Genomic DNA, 26802 nt, shown 5'->3' on the forward strand with positions numbered 1-26802 from the left:
TTCTTATTGTAATAATAAGTTGGGAACAAAATGATATTGATATTCTCTAATAGATTCTATGCCCAGGCTTCTCCTTCTACTTCCTTCTCTGCAGGGCAGTTACTGGAGTTCACTGATATAATTTCAACTCATTGGGAAGAAGAATATTTCTTTTAGTTTCTCTATTTTTGAAGACCATTATTCTGGTCAGAGCAATGGTGTGGAGAATCATTTTTGGGGCTTTTTAATCCTGAGTAAAATATGTGAAATCATTTGTGGCTCATTTCTTAAACTATAGCTGTCCTTCCCATCTATGACCTATATGGATATCAAATAAGATAACACATGATGTGTCTATTCCAGTGCTTGGTACATATAAATAGTCATTTTGTCATTGTTGTGTTAACAGTTATTATTATCAGTGTGAATAATTAGCAGCAGACATAAAATTTGCACCCTAGTACTCTGCTGTCCTATTCTTAGTCTTTTCCCTGATCATTCCATCTTTCAGAAAGTACAGCTGAGTATAATAAGATGAAAACAGAATTAATATGGCAACAGAGGCTCTCTGGAATACTCAATGCATCTTAAAGAGGGTTTTGCTTTAGTTAAAAACTTTTGTCAAAAGCCACATGGAGTGTTACATCAAATCCTGAGAACTTGACTAATAGATATCAAGCAACAAGTCGAGATGTCTTGATTACTAGATTATAGAGATTTTCAGTGAAATGAAAGTGAAGAGAGGGCAGAAGTGTCAAGGATGAATGAAAGACTGGAGAATAGATTGTCAGAGGGTATAAGAAAGTGCAGCATGAGAGCCCGTATGGAGTGAGTGAACTTGTTTGCTTTTTTGAAAGTTCCTACACTTTCCACCAAACCCACCCCTATTATGAAAAAGCCTACTTTACTCATGAATATTTTGGACCAGGAGCAAACTATTATCATGCATACTAAGAATATGAATGTCTTATTTGGATGATGAATTGTAGGGCAAGAAGATACACACAGAGAAAGGATTCAAAACTCAAGAATCACTTCATCTCACTTCTTATCCAGTGCAGAGTTGTACAGAATATGTTTGAAATGTCAAAGCGGGGACATGACATGGAAGTCTAGCACCCATTTTAATGAAATGTAATTATTTTATTGTTTTCCTTTAATACATTTGCCATACACATGCCAGTTAGAAAGCTCTACCCTCATGGACCTAGCATTTAGTCAGAGGTATCCACAGATCACAAATAAAATGGTTTCTTTTAGTGCTATGAAGAGTGCTGAAGAGGGTTACTGGTTAGGGAGTGAAACAGGAAATAGGAAAACCATTTCACTGAGGTGGTTGGAGAGCCCTGTCTGGAGAGAATTTTTAGGCTGAGGCATAAAAGATGAGAATTATCCAGAAGATAATGTGGAATTAAAGTCATATAGACAAAAAATCACAGGAAATATGAGGCTGCTGAGAGAAAATACTGATAAAAATGGATAAAATGTGGTATAGAGAAGGATGGTTTAAGTTTAGTTCGGAGATGCTCAAACAGGTTAAGGAAGACTTGAACTTTGTTCTAAGAGTAATGAAAAAGCTTTGGGGATCTGAAACAGGTGAATGAGATGGTCTAATAATAGAGTGTTTCTTATAAGCAATGTCCATCTGGTCTACCTCTCATTTATCACCATTCAATTCTGGACTCTTGGTTCTGCATCTTACAAAAGTGCAATGGATCCTCCGAGAGAATATTTGCCTTATTTTAGGTCATTTGGTTAAGAGGAGAAATGGAGGATTTTACAGAATGGCAAGAAAGAATTGGCTGCCTCTCAACTGGTACTTCTTCTGTTTAATAATTGATGTAAGGGAAAGGGACCTTTCTAAAATTGCTGCTAGGAGACACAATGTAGGAGCACAATGTTTTCAGTATTCTTTGCCAAGTAAGCAAGTCTTTCAAAGAAGTATGAGTCTAATTCTTTTCTTTATTTTTCTCTCAAGTCTCTCCATTACCCGTGTCTTTGCTGAGTATGCAAATGCACCACCCTTACCGATTTCTCTGGCTAGAACCGACGACCTGCAATCTGGGGGAGAGACAGTAGGGAGATTAGAGCAGAGGGAATGCAGGGCAGAGAGAAGGGGCAGTTAACACAGCAGGTTTCAGACACACATCTGCCTCAGCCTTGCAGCCTGACCAGCCTTGCCAGAGGGTGCGTTGCAGATTTTGTGGTGCTGAATGTTTGTGAAATGAAGTTATGTAACTTGATCTATCCCCTTGTTTCTAGCAGAGCCCAAGTCCGTATTTTTTAAGTTTAGCTTCTATATGACTGGTTAATATATTTGTTTCATGTAAATTTCATTCCTAAAATAATATTGTGATATATGAATTAAAAATATTTCATTAAATTTTGGGCTGTTTTATGGAATGCTTAATGTAATGTTCTAAAACAAACTTTTCCTTTATACATTTTATAAAGCAGGATTGGTCTTCCCTACAATTCAGGATTTGGTAATTCGTGTCCAAACATAGGGATAGCAAACACAATACAAGCACATTTTGAAACCAAAGAGTGTTAAAACACTAGATATATTTTTATTAAAAAAATGAATTAACAATCACTTGTATCACTTGTCTTCCCATTGATCTTCGATTTGCTCTAGCGTGCGCCAGTAACATCTCCATTTGTCCCTGTCATATGTTAGTGTAGGCCAATGATATCTGCTCTCTCCAGGAACAATTAACAATACAGTGAGCTAAATATCAGGAAAATATTGCATTGCCATTTTTTCATTCCTCACTTCTCACACCTGAGATTTTTCATTCAACTTTGAAAAATGAATGTGTATGTTTCTTTTTAGGTAAAATAGTATATGATAGTGATGTGGTCCTTCATGTGAAAAATAGACACTATACTGTGGAGACAAAAAAGAAATATATGAAAAAAGCATAAAGATAAGGATAGATAAATGAATATACAATTACAAAGTTGTATAAAATGCTATAATGCAGTTGAAAGAAAAAAACATGATATCATAATGAGGAAGATGGTATATGCTTATTGTTACCTCTTCCGTATACAATTTCTTCTCTATTCTTAGCAGTGAAGCTGTAGTTTTATTGGGGGTCGTGGTCCTGGTAGTGGTCAAGGGGTAATGATGAGTTTGCCCTGCTGAAAAGAACTACATTTCCCAGAATCCCTTTAAACTAACATGGCCCCATGACAAAGAGCTGGACGACTGGATACAAAAAGATGTTACTTCTCTGTAGGACAGTATATTTTAGTGCTCTTCATTCAGTAAGAAACATGAACAAAATTTTTAGGTGGACAGTGGTCATCTTAGTGGACTATGAAGCTTGAATCATGAGTGCAAAGAACAAGAAATCTGGGCACATCTCATGGACTTGCTTTTGCATGACAAAATCTACACCAAACTGTGTTGATACATACATATTTAACAACTTTCAAACCAAATATAGTCTGAATTTAATGGTTAAGAACAAATGTTGGACACTTTCTTAGGAAAAGAAGCTGAAGGATTGGAATAGAACTAAGTAGAACAGAACCTGTAACTATCTGAAGCTCATTGATTATATCTACACAAACAAACTGGCATTAAAAATACACAGGTTGGATTGATGCTAGAACAGTCTATGTCTATTATTGAATTCACCTATCAATAACTTTAATCAAATAAAAAATTTTAAATGAAAATAAATAAGGGTTAAGTTTAAAAATATATAGTTATATATATATGGAGGGGCTGGAGCAATAGCACAGCAGTTAGAGCATTTGCCTTATACTCGGCTGACCTGAGTTTGATTCCTCTGCCCCTCTCGGAAAGCCTGGGAAGCTACCGAGAGTATCCCACCCGCATGGCAGAGCCTGGCAAGCTACCTGTGGTGTATTTGATATACCAAAAACAGTAGCAACAAGTCTCACAATGGACACGTTACTGGTGCCCACTCGAGCAAATCGATGAGCAACGGGATGACTGTGATACAGTGACAGTGATATTCATATGTATATATATAGGTAATCCCTGTAATTTAAATATTTCAATAAATATGGATCGGGGGCTCTAGTATAGCAGGTAGGTGCTTCCCTTTCATGCAGCCTACAAATGAGCAAGCCCTGGTGCTCCTTGAGCCTTCCGGGGTGATCCTTGAACACAGAGCCAGGAATAAGCCCTTAACACCACTGGATGTGGCCTAATAAAACAAACAAATAAATAAGGATTTTAATAAAGACCTAGATATTTGGCACATACCTGCATTCATATAATAATTTTAGTTATCTCTTTATGTTTGCCCAAGTAGGCACTTCTCTAATAAGAAGAAAGGAAGTTTCCACTCCTTAGGATAAAGCTTAGGATAAAGGATAGTGACGTTAGTGAAGTTAGTAATTTACTAAGTAAATTTAGTAAATTTACTTTACTAAATAAAATAGTCGTTCTCCATTTCAGTTTGCAGTATTCAGATATATAGAAAACTGGAGGGGTCCCCAAATAATTCAGGCCTCATCTAGGACACTAATCACTATAGAGACTAATTTGGTAGGGCTGGGGGCTTGAGTGGCGCCAGGACATGAGATGGTTCTAACACACAGCTTAGAACTATCAACGATCTGAGCCAACCCCTTTGGTCTGGCCATCCACACACCTGAATAACCTGCGTAGGACAGCTGGGAGCAGGAATACAGCGGCCAAGAGCCAATCTCTTTTCCATCAGAATAAAATCTCAGTAGAGGTTCTTGCTTCACTCGTCAATAATTATGGGAGCTTGAGGAAAGGATCTGCTCTTTTCAGGCCTAAGACAAAGTACAGTAGCACTGTCGTCCTGTTGTTCATAGATTTTGCTTGAGCGGGCACCAGTAATGTCTTCATTGTGAGACTTGTTGTTACTGTTTTTGGCATATCGAATACGCCACGGGGAGCTTGCCAGGCTCTGCCATGCATGCGGGATATTCTCAATAGCTTGCCGGGCTCTCCAAGAGGGACAGGGGAATCGTGCAAGGCACACGCCCTACCCACTGCTTTCGATCCAGTCCTAAGACAAAATGAAAACCGAATAAGAAGGTTAAGTAAACCAAATGGATTATTTACATTTATGACTTATAAATGCCACATACTTAATAACCACATAAAAAGACATATACTACTGTTCAGATCTACCATTTCTGCATGAAGGTGACCACATGAAAATAGCTGGCATGTTTTGCAATTTGGAGATCCATTGGGGATGGTGTTATTTAAAATCTGGACCATGTGAGGCTCAAAAAAAAAAAAAAGGACTTTCTGAGCCATGGAGAGAATGAAGACCGTGACAACAGATGAGTGAAAGAGAATGTGTTTGCAGGAAGCTCAGCAAATAGTGTCTTTCTATATCTTTATTATTAGGATATCTTTATTGAGATACTATTAAGAAATAAAAACAATATTTAGACTGCAAGTTCAGATCAGAGCTTTCGCTAAAACCCTGCTAGGGTAAGCCCTAGGGTGCCCAATTGCAGACTCTGATTTGTAAGTTTGTCCTTGCAGGATAAATGGGTGTAACTGCTCCACAACGGAATGTTCTTTACTTAACCGCAAGGAGTGGTCTCTCGGAGCTACCCAAGGACAACAGAAAGCAAAAACTTCAGAAGAGTGCCATAAATTCTTAAGACCATCTACCCTGGACTGTCTGTTTGAAATATTTCATATTTCTTACATATGGATGATGGAGGGCCCCTGTAAGAGGCCAGGTTGGCTAATGTCGATCCTCATGTCTTTTCTGTTCTTACTATGTTTCCCCATATAGCAGCCTCAAGCTTATGTGCTCTTAAAGTCTTGAAATGTGGCAAGTTTAATTTGAAATATACTGTCTAAGAACCCTTGGGCTTCTCGACTAGGTAGCTTAGAAGCAACAGAAATATACTTCTGGAGAATTGAAGTCTAAGGCTGGTGCTATTAGTTTGGGTTATAATGAGAGCCTTCTTCCAGTTTCCTGGGGACTGGCCTACTCTATGCCCACGTGGTCAAAGAGAGTAAAAGACTTGGGCAATGCCTTTTCCAAAGACATTCATCTCCTTCGTGAGGTCACAACCCTCATACCATAGTGACCTTCCCAAGATTTCTTCATACTCACATACTGGTAAATCAGTCTACTGCAGTCTAATCAGATACATTAGATCAAAAGATATGGTGAAAAGTTTTAATTCTCATACTGCTTACATGTTGAAATAATAACATTGGGGATCCAGTGGTGAATTAAAATATAATCTTGAATTAACTTCCTTTCATATTTGTGATTATGGCTTCCAGAAAACATAAAACTACTTATGCATCTCAGTGTCGCCTTTCTATCAGGCATCAGCCTCAGATCATCTGCACCCAGAACAGTTAAGGACCCAGAAAATACTATCATAAATAATTTTAATCAGTTAGAAGTTGCAAGGACATGGTCAGAACTGAAGGCTTAAAAGCTTCATGGAATAAAAGGGATTCAGATCTGTGTCGTTGGATATAGAATTTTAGATGTGGTTTATTTTTTTTTTCAAATAAATCTTCCAGGAACATGGAAAAGTCACTGGATAAAAGTGTCTCATTCAGGTTTACAGGGGTAAAATGTAACCTTTAGAGGCTACCAGTCATTCTCCTTTCAACGTGCCTCTTTTGATCCATGTGGGAAGAAAGAATTACCTGTAGATAATGAGCCCTAACACATACTTCCCAAGGTCATTGACAAGTAGCTTCTTGCATAAATGGTTTAGTAAAGATAATTTATTTTTGCTTGAGAGATTTCTAATAAAAGCAATTTTTCTTATAAATTAAATTTTCTTAAATTATCATGCAATGAATTAAGTGTTATATGTTTGTAACAAATAAGTACTCTCAATATATATAATTGTACTCTCAATATGGACTGGAGAGATAGCACAGTGGGTAGGGCGTTTGTCTTGCATGCAGCTGACCTGGGTTCGATTCCTTCGTCCCTCTCAGAGAGCCCGGCAAGCTACCAAGAATATCCCGCCTGCACGGAAGAGCCTGGCAAGCTACCCGTGGCATATTTGATATGCCAAAAACAGTAACAATAAGTCTCACAATGAAGACATTACTGGTGCCCGCTCAAGCAAATCGATGAACAATGGGACGACAGTGCTACAGTGCTATAGTGCTACTCTCAATATATATGCTACAGATAAGACCAGTGTTTCTCAAGCTTTTTCTGGCTATAGACTCCTTCTGACCTTATTTTTGTCCTATATGCATCCACTCCTACCAGATGACCCATTTGTCTCATGCCATGTCCCTTCACTTTTGTGCTATTTTCACCAAGTGGCTCTTTTGGAATATTGGGTGGGCAGTAGGGTGTCACCCACTAGGGTGGCTCCTAGGTAAGAAACTAGATTATACCACCACAGTGTTCACTGGGAGAAGCTCTGGTGGATTGTCTATTTCTCTATCTAGTTTCCTTCCTTTTTTAAAATGGAGATTTATTTCTGCTAGCTTTAAGATGGCAACTTTACCATCACTCAATTGTCATCACATTAAATAAGCTTATTACCAACAGGAATTTTAATTTCTTGGTGGAAATACATTTCTCGATGATTAATTCCATCTTTCCTTCATTTTTAAACTGCAGAAGATCTGTTTCAAAATCCAAAGATCAGATATATTTCATTCTTTATTGAGCAAGTAACAAAAGAAAATGCATTCATATTATTCAGGAAGCAATCATGGATATACTTTATAGCTCATTTATATCAATATCCAACTAATTCAACGACAAGTCAAACATGGTGCCCTTTAATCATGGAAAACTGCAAGGTATTTCAGTTGAATAAATTAAGGACAATTAAGTAAAAAATGAGCTACTCACATGAAGCTCATTATTTTTAGGTTCATGGATCCTTTTAATTTACTAGAATTATTTTCTCTGATATGCCAGATGCCTGTTTTGCCTGACAAAAATCTAAATGTCTCAAAACAGAAAGTTGTGCACTGTATGTGCTATTGGCTTGATAACAAGCATCGGTCATGCTATTTGCATCTATTATTTTGGTAGAACATAGACAGTTCTGTGGAAAATAAAGTCATATAAAAGAAAGATACAAGTTTCAATTTTAGAAAAATCCAAACTAATAAGCAGAAATTGAATTTAATTGTAAAAATTATACTGGAGAAATGAGCAAAGTTTAAGACAAAAGGGCTAAAAAATAGGCCACAAATTCATGTTAAAAGATACAGACCAATAACCAGCTTCTTTGGATAAGATAAAGACAGATGTATTTGTACAAAATGTTCATTTGAGGCACAAATATTTGTGAATAGTTGACCTTTTCTAAAGCTTTTAATAAAGCATTTGTTTTTTTTTAGCTATTTTTATTGATGTACTGAGATTTACAATCCTCAGTGACTATATTTTTCATGCTACGTCATTCCAACACCACACCCATCACCAGAGAATGGACTTTCTGCCACCCCATCCCAACGGCCCCTCCCAGACCCTCCTTACAGGTAAGCTCAGTTCTATACACAAAGAACTCCAGTTCCGATTTTTTTTCCAGTTCCAATTATTTTGATCGTTTTTCACTCCCTTACTGTTTCTTTTGTATCCCAAATATGGGAAAGTTTTTTTAAAAAAATTTATTATGGAGGTGGTGACACCTACACATATAAATAAATAATGCTAAATGAGTGATAGTCCACAAAATTGTAAATCAAAGCTAAGTTGATAGAATATTTTTAAAGCTATATTTTACTTTTTTAAGAATATAAAAATTCATATATAAAATAATTTTGCATGAATACAGTTTAAAATCAGCATGAAATAGATAAACCTACACATGTAAAATTTAGTAAAAGTGAGGGGAATTAAAGAAATTTCAAGGGTAAATATGAATAGGCCTATAAAAGCATATTTTATCTGAGGAAAAAAATTCTTTGTTATAAAGTAATATAGATTTTACTTAAGTATTTACATTTATCATTAAAATGGTGTAATAAAAATCTCTGTGAATATGAAGAAAAATGTCTGATCAGACATAGAATAGTTAATATAAATGAGACACTAATTTATGACTGCAAATGTATAAAATCTCTTAAGAAGCTAGGAGGAAGCAAACTAATCTAGTTGAAGACAACCCTAAGTGTCTTGAATGAATCTACGTGTTCATTTCATTGAGTTTTTGTATTATATCCTTCTAGTCTCTTCTGGTTCACAGAGTTTCACTTTACCTTCTCGATGTGCAGGATACAGGAGTGATTGTCTATCTACTCCTGTATGTTTTCTGTGTGTAAGACATAGCAAATTAAGTTACCAATAAACATCAGAGTGATAGCATGTTAGGGTTCTGCGAAGTCTATAAAGACAAAGATGATAGTGCAACTTCAGCCAGTGGAAAATTCTATCTAAAAAGATAATTTTAGCTTTCCCTATTTCTTTTGAAAACCTTCAAATTAATAGTAATGTTGCAACAATAGTATAGTTAGTTCTGTATTTCTCTTAATTTATGTAATGGATTGCTATCACTATATCATGTTAGCTACGTATCTCTGTATTTATCTAACTGTTTTAAACCAATTAAAAGTAGAGGGCATCTTGACTCTTTTTTCTAAATATTTAGTGTGTGTTTTCATGAAAAATAAAGGTCTTTCAGATAAGGAATGTATATTTGCATTTAACATTGGTACAAAATGAGAATTTAAACAACAATCCATATTTCAAAACTGCTGTTGACCTAGGATTGTCCTGTATAACGTAAGAAAATGACTTTGACTGATAACCAAGTGATAAGCCAGACACAGCAGCAAAAAGGGGTTTCTGGGAAGAAGAACAAATGGAATACAAAATCCAAACACATTTATATGCTATTTCTGTACTAATGTATAGTTTTAAATGCTATGATTACATTGCTAAGTTTGATATAAAATTCTTGCAATAGGCATCATAAAATTGATATTTGTATTGTTTCTACTTGGTTTTCTTCTCTTTTACCTATATATTATTTATCTGATCCTTGACATAGTCAATTGAAATAATCTGCCATGTAGCTCCACAGATTTAGGAAAATCATCGCCTGTAGAATTTCAGATATGGATATAAGGCATTTGGAAGCAATTTCTGATAAGAGAGTACTATAAATTGATACTCCAAGGTCCATCTTGCACATTATCCAACCAAATGTTTTTTTCTTTAAATAAGATTCAGAGGAAAGAGGGATGTATTAACCACAAAACTTAATAGACTAAGGTGTCATTACTTGCTAAATAAGACTATTTATATGAAAAATGAACAGTTAATATACACATGTAGATAATGTAATCTATTTTTATCTTATCTACATACACAAACGATTCTGATTGTAATGGATCTAGTGGTCCCTTTTTGCACATTCCATTTGCTTGAATACTGTGTCTGGATTAATAAAAAGAATATATTTACCCAAGGAACATAGTCCGAAAGGCAATCTGGCTCTCTCCCAAGGACAGAATTCATCCCTCTAGGACTTTCATGGGGACTAAGGGTCAGTTGGCCCTCATTGGTATCACGGAAAGTTCATAGCATCTTTCATGGCTAGCAGAGGAGCAGTCTGGAATATCAGGATCTTTCTAACCTTTGAAAACATAAAATAAATCCAAAGCATGATAGACCATCTGGTACTTACACACAATATCTGCAAAAAAAGACTAAGCAAAGGGCAAATATATAACCCCCATTGGGAGAGAGTTCCGGTCAAATTTCATGCTTCTGAGCTTGCCAGATCACTACTGAAGATTTCACAAAAATGTCCTGTTTCCTCATTGTCCCGTTTCTTCCCCTTTGAATGCATTGCCATCCTGAATGTCCGGATTACATATTCAAATACGTCAAATAGGAGCAAGAATAGGGGGGACCTTATGCAAGAAACCGTTACAAACACATTTTGAGATATTATAGAGAAGGATGACAGCTTTGCAAAAAACTGAGAACAGAATGATAGAAGGACTAAGCAAATTAAGTTTAAAAATAGTACTAGTTACTGTGGGGATAGAGGAGCATATGCCTGCCCCCCACCTCCGTGTCGGGGAATAGATTTTCCCCAAGGTACCCGGACACATTGTGCACCGGGTCCGGGCAGATGTGAGGCAAAGGATGACGGGCACTCGGAGAAACACCCTCTGGGAGCTGCTGATGGCTGTTCACTTTATTGCCAAGTACGCACATATTTTATAGAGGGTCTCGGCTTACCAGAAGTTCCAATCACATGAAGCTCAGCATTATTGGCCTATCCCCTTTCCTACTCTGCCTTGCGCCTGTCCAATGCCAACCAAGGCTAATTGCTGCAGTTAGGATGACTTGCTAAGCATACGTGGCAGTTTCTGTGTCTTGGGCACATGTGACTAGGAGGTCAAGTGAGGCTCAAGGCCGGACACCTAGTGCTGACACCTTGTTCTTGTCAGTTTGCCCAGATACTCCTTTCCGTGGGGCCTCGCTCTAGGACTGCTTCGCAAGGTCGGGTCTTTTCTGGTCCAGTGCTGGCTACCATGCTCCACCTCTCTGTTCTTCTGAGATTGAGTGGTGTGCCTAGCAACGTGACAGAGCAGGAGGACGAAAGCCAAAGGACAATGTGCTGCAATGGAAAGTGGATATATGGCTGTGAATTCTAAGGTAAAATGGTGTGAACAGAGAAACAGAGAAACGACACAGGTGAAAAGTGGGGAAGATTTCTCTTGAGATGAAGATGGCCTCTTTACTTTTGGAATAAAAGGAGGAGTATCTCAGATAGGGAATACGTGTTCCTTGCTAAATGTACGTGTAATTAATAACTGCACAGGGCACTCTCTGAGGTCATGAAAAGACAACCGTGATTGCTTCAATTAGAGGAAAGGGCAAAGAAAGACCTGAGGCAGAGACAAGAGCTTCCCCTTGACCTGGGGGCCCGAACCTGCATTCTTGAGTAATTGTATGATAACAATGGCTTGTCATTTCTCCCTGGCCACAGGGAGCTTAGGTTTATTGAGTTACACCCATCACAGTGCTCCTGTAGACACTCCCATTCCTTTGTGTTTATCTTTAACCTCTTCTCTGTGCTCTGCTTCCCCAACCCATCACCTTTATCCCCAAATCAGACTGTTGATTTGTATTTGTAAGTGAAATACTGCTTTTCTCCTTCCCTTATGTCCTTTTGCATAGTTTAAGTAGAATTAAGAAATGGTTATTGGAGGAGCTGGAGGGATAGTACAATCCCCAGCAGGCATCCAAGATGGTCCCCCAACACTGCCAGGAGTAATTCCTGAATGCTGAGCCAGGAGTAACCCCTGAGCATTGCTGGATGTGACCCAAAAAGAAAAAAAAATGGTTATTGGACTAAGGAAAGGAGAAATGCCACCACTAGGTGGTATTTCGGGATCTCCTGGTGCGGGAGATCTTTGTCTTACCTTAGAAGAGTCTCCCTCAGAAGGGCTTTTCTATGTTGATTGTGCTATGGGACCTAGTGTGGTTGCTACCCCCAATGCTGCAAGACTAAGGCTGCAAGATGGAGCCAGGAGAACAGAATGAGGGGCAGCACGAGACTGGAATGAGGTGCTTAGTGGGACTGGAACAGGTGCATGGGGAGAATGGAATAAACGGCAACTGATCACCCACCAGTGTGGTGGCCCTGTTCCTCCCTCATGCGTCTGTTGGTGGTGGCTGGGATGGGGAGGCCACTCGTGGCCACTGAATGCATGTGTTGGGTGAGAGAGACACTGACACCGCCCGCCACGCTCACTCATTTATTTTGTGATCACACAGGTAATGATAACAGGGTGTCTCAGGGCTCCACGCACAGACACATGTTGACAGAGTCCTACTCTGGGCAGCCTGGGAAAGAAAAATCTTACCTTTTTAGGTAGATGAATCCACCTTATCTTAACCACATTTCAAAAGGAATTTGATCCCAAGTGCCCCTGCTAAAGAAGAATCATGCTTTTTCAGGGCTGGAGCAATAGCACAGCAGGTAGGGCGATTGCCTTGCACTCGGCTGACCCAGGTTCGATTCCCAGCATCTCATATGGTCCCCCGAGCACTGCCATGGGTGATTCCTGAGTGAGTGCATGAGCCAGGAGTAAACCCTGGCTGTGCATCGCCAGGTGTGACCCAAAAAGCAAAAAAAAAAAAGAAGAAGAAGAAGAAGAATCATGCTTTTTCAGGAGAGATAATAAATCCCCCTTAACTCAAAGCATCATCAGAGACTACTTTGAAAGTCTGTATGCCACGAAGCAAGAGAACCTAAAAGAAATGGACGAATTCCTTGACTCCTACAATCTCCCAAGACTGAGCCAAGAAGACGTAAAATACCTCAATAGGCCCATAAATATCAAGGAAATCGAAACTGTAATCAAAAGTCTCCCCAAAAACAAAAGCCCAGGTCCAGACGGATTCACTGGCGAATTCTTCCAAACATTTAAAGAAGACTTGTTGCCAGTTTTCCTCAAGCTTTTCCAGGAAATTGAAAAGACAGGAACCCTTCCGAACAGTTTCTACGAGGCACATATCTCCCTAATACCAAAAGCAAACAAAGACACCACTAACAAAGAAAACTATAGACCAATATCCTTGATGAACACCGATGCAAAGATCCTCAACAAAATACTAGCAAATAGAATCCAACAACTCATCAAAAAGATCATACACCATGACCAAGTGGGATTCATCCCGGGGATGCAAGGATGGTTTAACATTCGGAAATCAATCAACATAATCCACCATATCAAAAAAAGTAAAGATAAAAACCATATGATCATATCAATAGATGCAGAGAAAGCATTTGACAAGATCCAACACCCATTCATGATAAAAACTCTCACCAAAATGGGTTTTGGAGGAACTTTTCTCAAGATAGTCAAAGCCATCTACCACGAACCTAGGGCAAGCATTATCATCAATGGAGAAAAACTAAGGGCTTTTCCTCTAAGATCGGGGACAAGACAAGGATGCCCACTTTCACCACTTCTCTTTAATATAGTATTGGAAGTATTAGCAATAGCCATCAGGCAAGAAAAAGATATTAAGGGGATTCAGATTGGAAAGGAAGAAATCAAGCTCTCACTATTCGCAGACGATATGATGCTATACCTAGAGAAACCTAAAAGCTCTAGTAAGAAACTCTAAGAAACAATTGACCTATACAGTAAAGTCGCAGGCTATAAAATCAATACCCAAAAATCCATGGCCTTCCTATATGCAAACAATGAGACAGAGGAAAGGGACATGAAAAAAGCAATCCCATTCACAATTGTGCCCCAGAAAATCAAATATTTTGGAATCAGCTTAACTAAAGAAGTAAAGGACCTCTACAAAGAAAACTATATAACTCTACTCCATGAAATAAAAGAGGACATGAGGAAATGGAAACATATCCCCTGCTCATGGATAGGGAGAATAAACATTGTCAAAATGGCAATACTCCCAAAAGCATTATAGAGATTTAACGTGATCCCTATAGGGATACCCATGGCATTCTTCAGAGAAGCGGAGCAAGCAATCCTGAAATTTATATGGAACAATAAACGCCCACGGATAGCTAAAACAATTCTTGGGAAAAAAAGATGATGGGAGGCATCACCCTCCCCAACCTTAAACTCTACTACAAAGCGGTAACAATTAAAACAGCATGGTACTGGAACAAAGGCAGAGCTGCAGACCAATGGAACAGGGTGGAATATCCCCACACACAACCTCAAATGTATGATCATCTAATCTTTGATAAGGGAGCAAGAGATGTGAAGTGGAGCAAGGAAAGTCTCTTTAACAAATGGTGCTGGCACAACTGGACAACCACATGCAAAAAAATGGGCTTAGAACTCGACCTGACACCATGCACAAAAGTCAGATCAAAATGGATTAAAGACCTCAACATCAGACCACAAACCATAAGGTACATTGAAGACAAGGTCGGCAAAACCCTCTACGATATTGAAGATAAAGATATCTTCAAAGATGACACGGAACTAAACAATCTAGTAAAAATAGAAATCAACAAATGGGACTACATTAAACTAAAAAGCTTCTGCACCGCAAAAGATACAGTGACCAGAATACAAAGACGATCTACAGAATGGGAAAGGATATTTACACAATACCCATCAGATAAGGGGTTAATATCAATGGTATATAAAGCACTGGTTGAACTCTACAAGAAGAAAACATCCAACCCCATCAAAAAATGGGGCGAAGAAATGAACAGAAACTTTACCAAGGAAGAAATACGAATGGCCAAAAGGCACATGAAAAAGTGCTCTACATCACTAATCGTCAGAGAGATGCAGATCAAAACAACCATGAGATACCACATCACACCACAGAGACTAGCACACATCCAAAAGAACAAAAGCAACCGCTGTTGGAGAGGATGTGGGGAGAAAGGGACCCTTCTACACTGCTGGTGGGAATGCCGGCTAGTTCAGCCCTTTTGGAAAACAATATGGACGATTCTCAAAAAACTAGAGGTTGAGCTCCCATTTGACCCTGCAATACCACTGCTGGGAATATATCCCAGAAAAGCCAAAAAGTATAGTCGAAGTGACATATGCACTTATATGTTCACCGCAGCACTGTTTACAATAGCCAGAATCTGGAAAAAACCCGAGTGCCCTAGAACAGATGACTGGTTGAAGAAACTCTGGTACATCTATACAATGGAATACTATGCAGCTGTTAGAAAAAATGAGGTCATGACATTTGCATATAAGTGGATCAACATGGAAAGTATCATGCTAAGTGAAATGAGTCAGAAAGAGAGAGACAGACATAGAAAGATTGCACTCATCTGTGGAATATAGAATAATAGACTATAAGACTAACGCCCAAGAATAGTAGAAATAAGTACCAGGAGATTGTTTCCATTGCTTGGAGGCTGGTCTCTCATTCTGGGTAACTCAGGGAAGGGACCACCAAGTAAAATGTGGTTGGAGGTCATGTGGGGGAAGGGTGCTGCAGGCCGAATACAGACTAGAGACTGAACACAATGGCCACTCAACACCTTTATTGCAAACCACAACACCTAATCAGAGAGAGAGAACAAAAGGGAATTCCCTGCCATAGTGGCAGGGTGGGGTGGGGGGAGACGGGACTGGGGAGGAGGGGAGGGATGTTGGGTTTACTGGTGGTGGAGAATGGGCACTGGTGAAGGGATGGGTTATCAAACTTTGTATGGGGGAAACATGAGCACAAAGATGTATGGATCTGTAACTGTACCCTCACGATGACTCTCTAATTAAAAATAAACTAATAAAAATAAATAAATAAAAATAAATAAATAAATAAATATATCCCCCTTAAAATGTTGTTTTGCAAATTATCAAATGCTTCCTTTTCAGCAGGTCGACTTTAGGGGGGAGAAACTCCAAACAATAATAGTGAGTTTTTTGTTGAAATATTGAATGTAATCAAAGTAAAGTGAAAGTAAAGTGAAATTTACCAGTTACACAGGCGGGGTGGGGGGTTGGGGAGGTGGGGGGAGGGGGGAGGTATACTGTGATTCTTGGTGGTGGAATATGGGCACTGGTGAAGGGATGGGTGTTCGAGCATTGTATAACTGAGACTTAAACCTGAAAGCTTTGTAACTTTCCACATTGTGATTCAATAAAAGAATAAATTTTAAAAAATAAAATAATTAAAAAAACCAAAAAATAAAAATAAAAAAATAAAATGTTGTTTTGGTTTGTTTTATTTTTTGTTTTGGTGGTGTCACACTCAGTATTGGTCTGGGGATACTCCAGAATGGTAATAATGGTTGGTCCCTGCTACTGAGGGACCATGAGCGTCAGAGACTGAACCCAAGACCCCCACATACAAAGCAAGTGCTCCAGCCACTGGAGCTGTTCTCCCAGCCCCGCCCTCCTCTTTAAACCACGCAAGCTCTGTATTTGCTTTTGTGCTACTGAATGTTTATCTGTGTGTCTATGTGCACGTGTGTACATGTGTGTCAATTGAAGAGATAAACTGTTCTCTGTCGTTCCTTTTGAGACTTGGTAACAAGACCTGTAGGTAATGGGGAGAGGAACTTCTTTTTACAATTGATTCTCTTCTTTTGCTTATACTGAAACTTTTATGATTGGTTAAAATAAATAGCAAGACTATAATCACCAGGTAGTAGAGATCAGAGCAGCTTACCAAATATCCCTTCTGAGCCCACAGTCTTTAAACATACCCTATATTAGGTAGACAGTGAAAGTTGAATCTATCCCAAACTCTCTAAATATTCAAAACAAGTCTTTGTTCAGTTTAATAAAGCAAAACAACACAATACCACCAACAGCCTAATTTTCTTTTAAAGTCGTTATTTTAGCATAGAGAATTTGGGATTATTTAAGTGATTGGTGTGAATGTTATAGTCCATTTTAAATCACAGTCATTTAAATAGTAAGGTGAATTTGTTTACCAAGTGTAAGTTATTTGGAGCCATAGTTCCATAAATTTTCTTTTATTGGTGGTAAATCAAAGAAAAAAATTAAGTTTGTGCAACTATTTTTAGTTGATATTTGAGATAACTGTGATGTCATCATTGAGCTATCTTGGCATAGGAAGAAAAGATATAAAGGCATTTGCTGGTTACAACTTTCCCATTCATTTCTTTGCCTTTTTCGTGACTTCTTATAAAGTTAAATATGATTATATTCTCCTTTCAGATCTTAAAAATGGCAAAGTAAAAAGTCTCTCCATTCTTAGTCAGGACAGCTACTGTATTTCCTAATTGTACCTTCCTTTGGGGAAATATAGTCTTTCTTACCTTTGAAAAATCCTAGGAAATAAAAACAGAATTTTTTAAAAGATTCATTTATAGAACTCAACCTCTGGGCTTTTTGAGTTTGAGAAACATGGGAATTGAGCATTAGTGGCAGAAAGCTGAAGTGGAAGGTGAGGTTCGTGGAGCTAAGAGAGGGGACAGCACATTTCACACTGATAAAGGACCTCTGGTTCTCTTGGTCTAGACATTGGCTGGATTGAAGAGACAGGGGGGAAAGGCAGCTGAGATAGAGAAGGGAACACTAAGTAGAGGATGTTGGGAGGACCCATTCAGGTTGAAAGATGCATGCCGAAAGTAGACTATAGACCGAATATGATTGTCACTCAAACTACAACACCCTAAAGGAGAGAGAACAAAAGGGAAAAGGGAATGCCCTGCTGCAGAGGTGGGGTGGGGTGGTGGGGGATGGGGTGGGGGTGGTGGGAGGGATACTGGGAACACTGGTGGAGGAGAATGGGCACTGGTGGAGGGATGGGTAAATGATCACTGTATGACTGAAATGCAAACACGAAAGTTCATAAGTTTGTAACTGAACCTCATGGTGATTCACTAATAAAAAATTTTTAAAAAAACGATTGAAGAGAGATGTTCTTAAGTTGTCTCAAAAATAAAACTCATCCAAGGAGACCCACAGATCTTGTGACACTGAACAAGATGGACATGTGATTGGAGATCCCGTGGCTAAGAGATAAGGCCTTGCTCTTTCCAATGGAACCTAGCGGGTGATGATTACAGAACTTCTCTTAGGAAACCAAGGATGCGTCCCGGGGCTAAAAGTTCAACATGGACCAGGAACTCTACAGAGAAGTTTCAGAGGGAGATAAAATTGCTCCAGTCTCTCTCTCCTAATGGTGTAACAGTTGTGTAGCAGCTGGTGGGAAGGGGCTAATAAAAGAAGCTAATCTACAGGTAAATGGAGAAAGGCATCACCATGTTTGAAAGACTGTATAAAGCATAGATTTTTAATTACTGAAGTGACTGTTCTTCCAAATGAAAGACCATGATGAAACAAGGTGTCTTGCTAAACACTTCATCCAGAGTAGGAAAAGGAGCTGCTTAGAAAAATCCGGAGAGGTGGAAAGAATAACATGATTTTCTGCTCTCTCTCGCTTTCTCTCTCTCTCTCTCTGCCAAGTCAAGTTTGTTCAGTCCTTGGGTTTTTATATTACTGCTTTAAATAGGTTCCTGAAAGCTGATTAAAAATGTTTTATCCTACTTCACACACTGATGAAAACCACTCTGAGGAGAATCTCCATTTCTTTAAAAAGTCCAGGAATCTTTCAAAGGAGAGATTCTGCAGTCCTTTGGTGAATAGCTCAGTGTCAGGGAGAGAATTTTTTCTACAAGGGATAGTCGTCTTAAGGAAAGAACTTCATCAGCAGAGATTCAAAGCACTATTAAACTCATAGCTGTTGCCATTGTGAGTAGGAATTATGTGTGAATATCGAAAGGGAAGTGGGTCCTTCCTCACAAGCCATCATGTGCTGTTAGGGAAGTCTGGACTTTAATCAGAAGATAGAGTGGAGTCATTGAACTATAGAGACAGAGGAAGCTCAGGCTTGGCCATTCCATAAAGTGTTGGAAACATCACTTGCTTTGTTTGAAACAAACTGACTCCAAAAATCCCTCATCTGCCGACATTTGCTTTACATTTTAGTGTTCCTGTTTGTCATCATGCCCCTTTCCTGGGAAATAAGTCACATATATTTGTTTTGAAGTTTGAAAACTCGCAGCCGAGAAGTTTCCTGCCAACTATTAACACAATATTGGCAGTTTTTTTCAGCTCATGTTGCTGTTTTGCTCTTGTTTTTTAAAGGAGATTTCATTTAGGTATTCCTGACAGTCAATATCAGACCCATGTTTCGAGTATGATATTATAGAATTGTGTGTCTGTGTGTACCTGCAAAACTACCAGCACAATTGTGACAGCACCCCCAGTCTTCCCTAGTTTCTCTATACGCCATCCTTTCCATTCTCCTCCGCCTTGCTCCCATCCCTCTGTCAGGCAATCAGATCTAGCATAACTGCAGATTATGCAACAGACTGAATGTCTATGTTCCCTCAAAGCTGTGAGAATGAATTTCTGTAGCTTATAGGTTACCCCACTACATGTTATTTTTGTTATAGCTGTCTGAATGAACGAAGACATTTTGGCTTGTATTTTCTGAGCGTCTCTGAAAGAGTCAAACAGAATCTAGCCTTTTGGTTTGTTTTCTTTTACAAAACTTAATTCTTTTGAGATCCATCATGTTAGAGCTGGTGTCAGGGCACAGGGGAAAATTCCCCAACCTCTCTGGTTGTGCTGGAGCTGGGTGAGTAATCAAAACAGCTAAGCAAAACAGGCAAGCAAAGGAAAATCAATTTAATGACCTACGTGTGGTGAATTTAAATGGGGGTGAAGCAGGAGTATGTATCCTGTGCTAAGGGACCTGGGGCATCAGGGAAAGAGGAAGGGGAAATGTCATCTTTGCCCTGAGCACAAAAAAATGAGAGAGAGAGAGAGAGAGAATATATTCGTGAGGAAACCCATACCGAGATGATACCTCTCAAACTCTATTCTTTGATCAGGGAAAAGAGCAAAGGCTTGGGAAATAATGACCTGTTTCTGACGAGGGCAACGCATTGCTCTTAATTCAAAACACTCAGCATTCTTTAAGAAGCAGTTACTGAGGCCCATTGGGGCTTGATTGGCCTCATTTCCACATACCAAGGTGACCATTATTGGAAAAGACCTACTCGGGTCATGTTGATAGAAATCTCCCTAAGCCTTCAGGGAAACTGGCCACACAGGTATCAATAGTTCATTCTCTTTATTGTGAGATGTTATTGTATTGGTGGAACACTATCTGTAATGCCTGTCAAAATTTGTTCATATGCCTAGTTATATACAGATGGACCAGAATTTGAGTTATTTCTACTTCTCAACTACTTAGCAAACACACTTTTCATGGATACCTGTGCACAAGTCTTTTGAGACATTGGCATTCTTCTCTCAGTGCTAGATACTTGGAGTGGAATTGTTGTCACATGGTAGGTGCATATTTAATTTATTAAGAAGGGACCGAATTATGTTTGAGTGATTGTGATTAAGTTTCCATGATTATTATGCCAAGATTATTAGGATCCGTGACAGTGACAATACTTATTCTACATCATTTGTCAATCTTTTAATTTGAAGCCATTTTAATGGGTTGTGGTAGTTGATATCTCACTGGGGCTTTAATTTTAGCTTCTCTTCTAATAACATTGAGTTTGTCTGGGGAGTCAATTTCCCATATGTATGTTCTTGGATGAAGCTCTCTCAAATGTTTTGTCAACTTATTTTTGAATTGTTTCCTTATTTTTCCATTTTAAGAATTCTTTATTAATTCTAGACACAATTAGATTTCTCATGCTCTTCATATTTCCTTTTGAAGTACAGTTATTTTTAAGCTTGATAGTAAAATTTATATTGTTCCTTTATAGATTTTTCTCTAGTACTCCTCTTCTCAAAATTTCTTTACCTGTGTCCAGTGATTTGGAAACATTTTTAAAGTCTGCTTCTCTGTTTCTTTAAAGGCAGATATTTAATCTCTTCATTCTTTCCTTTTGTCGAGAAACAGAAGCCTGGAGACTTATTCTAAGATTGTTTTATAACCAAGACTAAACAATCTGGAATTTCCCATCACAATCCATAGCTGGGTTGCCATGAAACTTATCTAGTCATGGAGTGCTCACTTCCTTCCAATAGACAAAAACATGGCCTTGGTTTTGTTATGGAACCACTTACACAATCTAACTTTCTTTGTCATATGGTATAAAACTATATTATTGACTGGACAATTACTCAGTTTCTATGTGGCAAACAAATACAGCCACTTCTCTAGGTTATAAAGTGGACAGCAGAAGTTTTGGTCATTCAACAAAGAACCACCCCTTGCTAATAAGTAAAATGGCACATTTGACTGAAATGATGCAGTGCCATTTTCTTAGTTTGCAAAGAAAGGGATAAATGGCCATTTTCAGTGGCTATGGCCAGGCATGAGTACATAAAGTTAAGTGAAAACAAACCCTACAGCAGTGCTATCACTGTTATGAAAAACAAAGTCATGAAATTTGTTTATAAATGGATGAATATGGAGAGTATCATGCCTAGTAAAATGACTCAGGAGAGGGACAGAAATAGAATGACTGCACTCATTTGTGGCATATATATTTTTAAAAAGCACATAGTATGAGACTAATACCCAAGGACAGCAGAAACAAGAGCCAGGAGGATGGCCCATGGGTTGAAGGCTGCCTCAAGTGCTAAGGAAGAAGGTAGTTGGGATACAGAAGGGACCACTATGTGAAAGATAATTGAAACTGATCACTCTGGATAAGAACTGGTGCTGAAACTAGGTAAAGGACCAAACATGATAATCTCTCAGTACCTGTATTGCAGAATATAATGCCCAAAAGAAGAGAGAGAGGAAGTGAAAGAGAGATGTGTGAGAGAGAGAAGGGAGAGAGAGCAAGAGAGAGAGAGAGAGAGAGAGACTGCCACGGAGGCAGGCTGTGTGTAGTGGGAAGGATACTGGAGACATTAGTGGTATGAAATGTAGACTGGTGGAGGGATGGCTGATGGAACATTGTATGACTGAAACTGGATCATGAACAGCTTTGTAACTGGGTATCTCACAGTGATTCAATAGAAAATAAATAAATAAAGCAGTACCAGTACCACCATTAACTCGTTCAAATGTGTATTGACCGACACCTCATGCAGAGAAGACTTTGCCTGGTGGGGAAGTGGAGCCCCGCAGGGAAGTGTCTATTCCTTCTCACAGGGAAATATTTGCAGCTTCTTGTAAGCTGCTTCCGCAAAGTATGAAGATTGGATAATTTGCAGACATTGTAATTAGTCATTCTAGTGTGAATTACCCATTAGAGCTAGAAAGAGAAGGTTCTGGAAGACTGGAGCAAAATAGTCCCTGGGACCAAAATCCAGGCTCCCCAACCATGTAATGGGATTTTTCACTTGATAAATAGATTGTCTGTTTGCATGGGGTGAGGGGTTATACACATGAATTGAGCTTTAGGAAAAGTTTGATTATTTCCAAAAAAGGACAAGTGAGCTTGCTCGGTCAATTATTATACATGCCATCTGAGTTATATGTTTGGGGGTGACTATATGAATTATTAATAAAGAGGGGTTGTACTTTTCATGTTAAAAGGCATGGTTCTATAGCTTATATGAAGTTTCCAGCTGACCAAGGCTGAATAGGGTTTGTGGTAACCAAATGGTAACCAACCACAGTATTGGCAAGATCTTTGCTCATGTTTATTAAGTTAGAGATGGATCCTTTTCTCCAAGTTTTCTATCAGCTGTGTGTTTTTTTTTTCAAATCACTTTCCCCATTCATAGTTCAATTTCTATGTGAGTTGTATGAAGTGAAGAGGACAAAGTGGTCCAGAAAGATACAGCCTATTTAGAAAGAGGAAGATCTGATGTTTCATGAAATTAGCTAGGAAAGGTGATGGTGGGGGGTGCGTCTTAACTCCCCTGATGCAGACCCCTTACTGGTAATGGGCAACATTACCTTCCCATCCTAGCAAATTGAGAATCAAATTGGCTAATCAATGCAAAGTATTATGTAAAATCAAAGACAATACTAAATGCAGGCAAGTCCACCATGCTGTAAAATGATATTATTAGTGAGAGTGAGAATAGTATCATTTTACAGCATGGTGGACTTGCCTGCGTTTAGTATTGTGTTTGATTTTACATAATACTTTGCATTGCTTAGCCAATTTTATTAGTGAGAATGGGCTGGAGCAATAACACAGTGGTTGGGCTTTTGCCTTTCACATGGCCGACCCGAGTTCCATTCCTCCGCCCCTCTCGGAGAGCCCGGCAAGCTACCGAGAGTATCGAGCCCTCGCGACAGAGCCTGGCAAGCTACCCGTGTGTATTGGATATGCCAAAAACAGTAACAACAAGTCTCTCAATGAGAGACATTACTGATGCCCGTTCGAACAATCAATGAGCAACGGGATGAGAATGACAGTGATTAGTGAGAATAAGATCTAAACAGCTGCTGCTCCTCCCACACTGGAGTATAAAATAAGGCCCTCATAGTCATGCCACCAGACTCTGCACCAGGCTGTTTTCACTCAGAAAACAGGTGCCCCAGAAGGGGGCGGGTGAGAACCCTCCCCGCCCCAAGGGACCCAGCCCCGGCAGCCAACCGACCTCCACTACCCAACTCCTGCCACACTCCAGGCCATCACATTATAAGACACTTTCTACCCATTTTCCATAATTACCACACCATATTTGATGGAGTTCAGACAGTAGGCAACAAATCATAGAGAGTAATATATATATATATATATAATATACACATATACCGCATAGAGAGCTTGCCAAGCTACTGAGAGTATCTGGCCCACACAGGCAAAGCCTGGTAAGCTACCCGTGGCCTATTCGATATGCCAAAAACAGTAACAATAGGTCTCATTCCCCTGGCCCTGAGAGAGCCTCCAATCATTGGGAAAAACGAGTAAGGAGAGGCTGCTAAAATCTCAGGGCTGGGAGGAATAGAGACGTTACTGGTGCCCACATGAGTGAATGGAGGAACAATGGGATGACAGTGACAGTGACAGTGAGAATAAAGATAAATAGTCCTTGGGGCTGGAGTGGTGGGAAAGCAGGGAGGATGTTTGCCTTGCACTCGGCCGAGCCAGGTTCAATCCCTGGTACCCCATATGGTCCCCCAAGCACTGGCAGGAGTGATTCCTGAGTGCAGAGCCAGGAGTTGCCCCTGAGCATCACTGGGTGTGACCCAGAAAGCAAAAATAAGGATCAATAGTCCTTACTAAATGCAAAGAGTTGCTCTGAGCACTTCACTTTCCAGTAAGACTTTATTCAGCAGCACACCATTATTATGTCCTTTTACTGATGGGAAAATTGAGGTATGAAATATCTAAGAAACCCATCTAAGGCTGCAGCTGGAGGGAAACAGAAATGAAATTGAGGCCAGGTTAGAGTCACTGAGTTTATGTTGTTCATCACAATACTTTTTCCCTCTCCAAAAAGGGCTGCCTTGTCCAGAAAGAATGCTAGAAAATAATTGCTTTCATGGAAAACTTCAAGTTAGTAAAGGTTTTAAGAATTCCACCTTATTTTAAGTAAAACATGTTTAATGTGGGAAATAAAGGAAGAGAAAGACAGAAAAGGCAAGAGATAAATTCTCCAGAGAGAATGTGGGAAAGCAAAGTGCACACATGAGGCAGACGTGGGCTATTCCCCCGTTCTGGAAATGTAAGAAAGTAAAATCAAGAAAGTACTCAGCACAGAGAGGGATGCAGGCAAAATCACCTCGAAATCTTAATAAAGATTGTTTTCTTACATGGAGCTGGAAAGATAGTACGTGGGTAGGGCACTTACCTTGCATGTGCTAGACCCAGGTTGAATCCCCCGGCATCCCATATGGTCCCCTTAGCACTGCCAAGAGAAATTCTTAAGTGCAGAGCCAGGAGTGCCACCCTGAGTACAGAGCCAAGTGTGGCCACTGCTCATACTGCAAATTATTTTTTAAAAAGTGGTTCTCCTTACAGGATTCAAATAACATTTTATTTATAGATTTAAAAAAAGAACAGAGTTATATAGTCATGTTTAATTGCCTGCTTAAATTTTTCTATCAATATACAAAGCTCACCTTCGGGGACCAAAGTTTTCCTTTTATTCTTTCCTTTTTCTTTTTTTGACTACCTAAAAAATTGTACTGGAGTGATATCACAGCGGGTAGGGCGTTTGCCTTGCACTCGGCCAACCCAGGTTTGATTCCTCCATCCCTCTCGGAGAGCCCGTCAAGCTACCGAGAGTATCCCGCCCACATGGCAGAGCCTGGCAGGCTCCCCGTGGCATATTTGATATGCCAAAAACAGTAACAACAAGTCTCACAATGGGGAAGTTTTCGGTGCCCGATCGAGCAAATTGATGAACAACAGGACGACAGTGCTACAGTGCTACCTAAAAGTTAAAAAAAATTTTTTTTAAATGAGAAAACATATAACTTAAATAAGTATTTAGCAGATAACCTTAGTGATACTTTGTCTGTTTTCATGTCGGGGGCCATACTCGGCCGTGATCAGGACTTACCCCTGGCATCACTCTCAGAGATCACTCCTGTCAGAGCTCAAGGGACCATAAAGGCGCCAGTGATTGAACCTGGGTCGCCCGTGTGCAAGGCAAATACCATCCCTGCTCTCCGATTCTCTAACAAAGCACTTTAACGTTGTTTTTCTTGTCAAGAAAAATATTCATATGGTATATTCATAAAGGATTGATAAAGGATTATTAGCAGTCAGTTATTACCTAGAGGATTTTTCCTCTTTGAGGTTCTACAAATTAAGAATTGAAGCATTAATTCTTTTTTTGTAGTATTTAAAAGATAATTTTATAGTAGTTAATTTTATCGTATTTAAAATGCATATATTTAATATACTTAATATATTTAAAAGATATATTTACATTTAAAAAATATTTCTCAAAACTGTAAAATAGAAAGTGTACCCCGTTTTTCAAACCTGACGTCCTTCTAAAAATCTGCCTGATTTTCTCCGCAAGAAGCTGCATTCCCCCTAGAACTAGTAGTGTACCCGAAACATAAACATTTTTACCCTGCTGCTACCCTGCTACTCGTCTTCTGAAATTCTTTTCGCATAGAAGGCAAAGGACCTGGGCGCTGAGAGGTTGGGTCTGACTTTGCATTTTCCTGTGATGTGCATAACATCGTTCATCTCAGCCTGACATCTTGGCTTTGGATGGCAAGGACTGACTCCCCAGTCAGGTGGACCAAATAGGTCTCAGCTTTACCCCTGCCTTACTGAGACTGGCAGGACCTTAGGTACCACTGCTCAGAAGCTCATGTCAACATCACCAGTCCTGACATCCCTGGACACACATCTCAACACCTACAAAAACCCACCACTCACTAACCAAACAGATGTCCCAATGTCCAATTTGGTAAAACTAAGATAAAACGTGTGCTTTCAGATCAAGATTTCTAGGGATTCTTGGCAGAAGAGGAAATCCTCAATTCTGGGCTTATTTAGATGCAGGATTGGTAC

This window comes from Sorex araneus, chromosome 5 (genome assembly GCF_027595985.1).
Source record: "Sorex araneus isolate mSorAra2 chromosome 5, mSorAra2.pri, whole genome shotgun sequence".
NCBI lineage: Eukaryota > Metazoa > Chordata > Mammalia > Eulipotyphla > Soricidae > Sorex > Sorex araneus.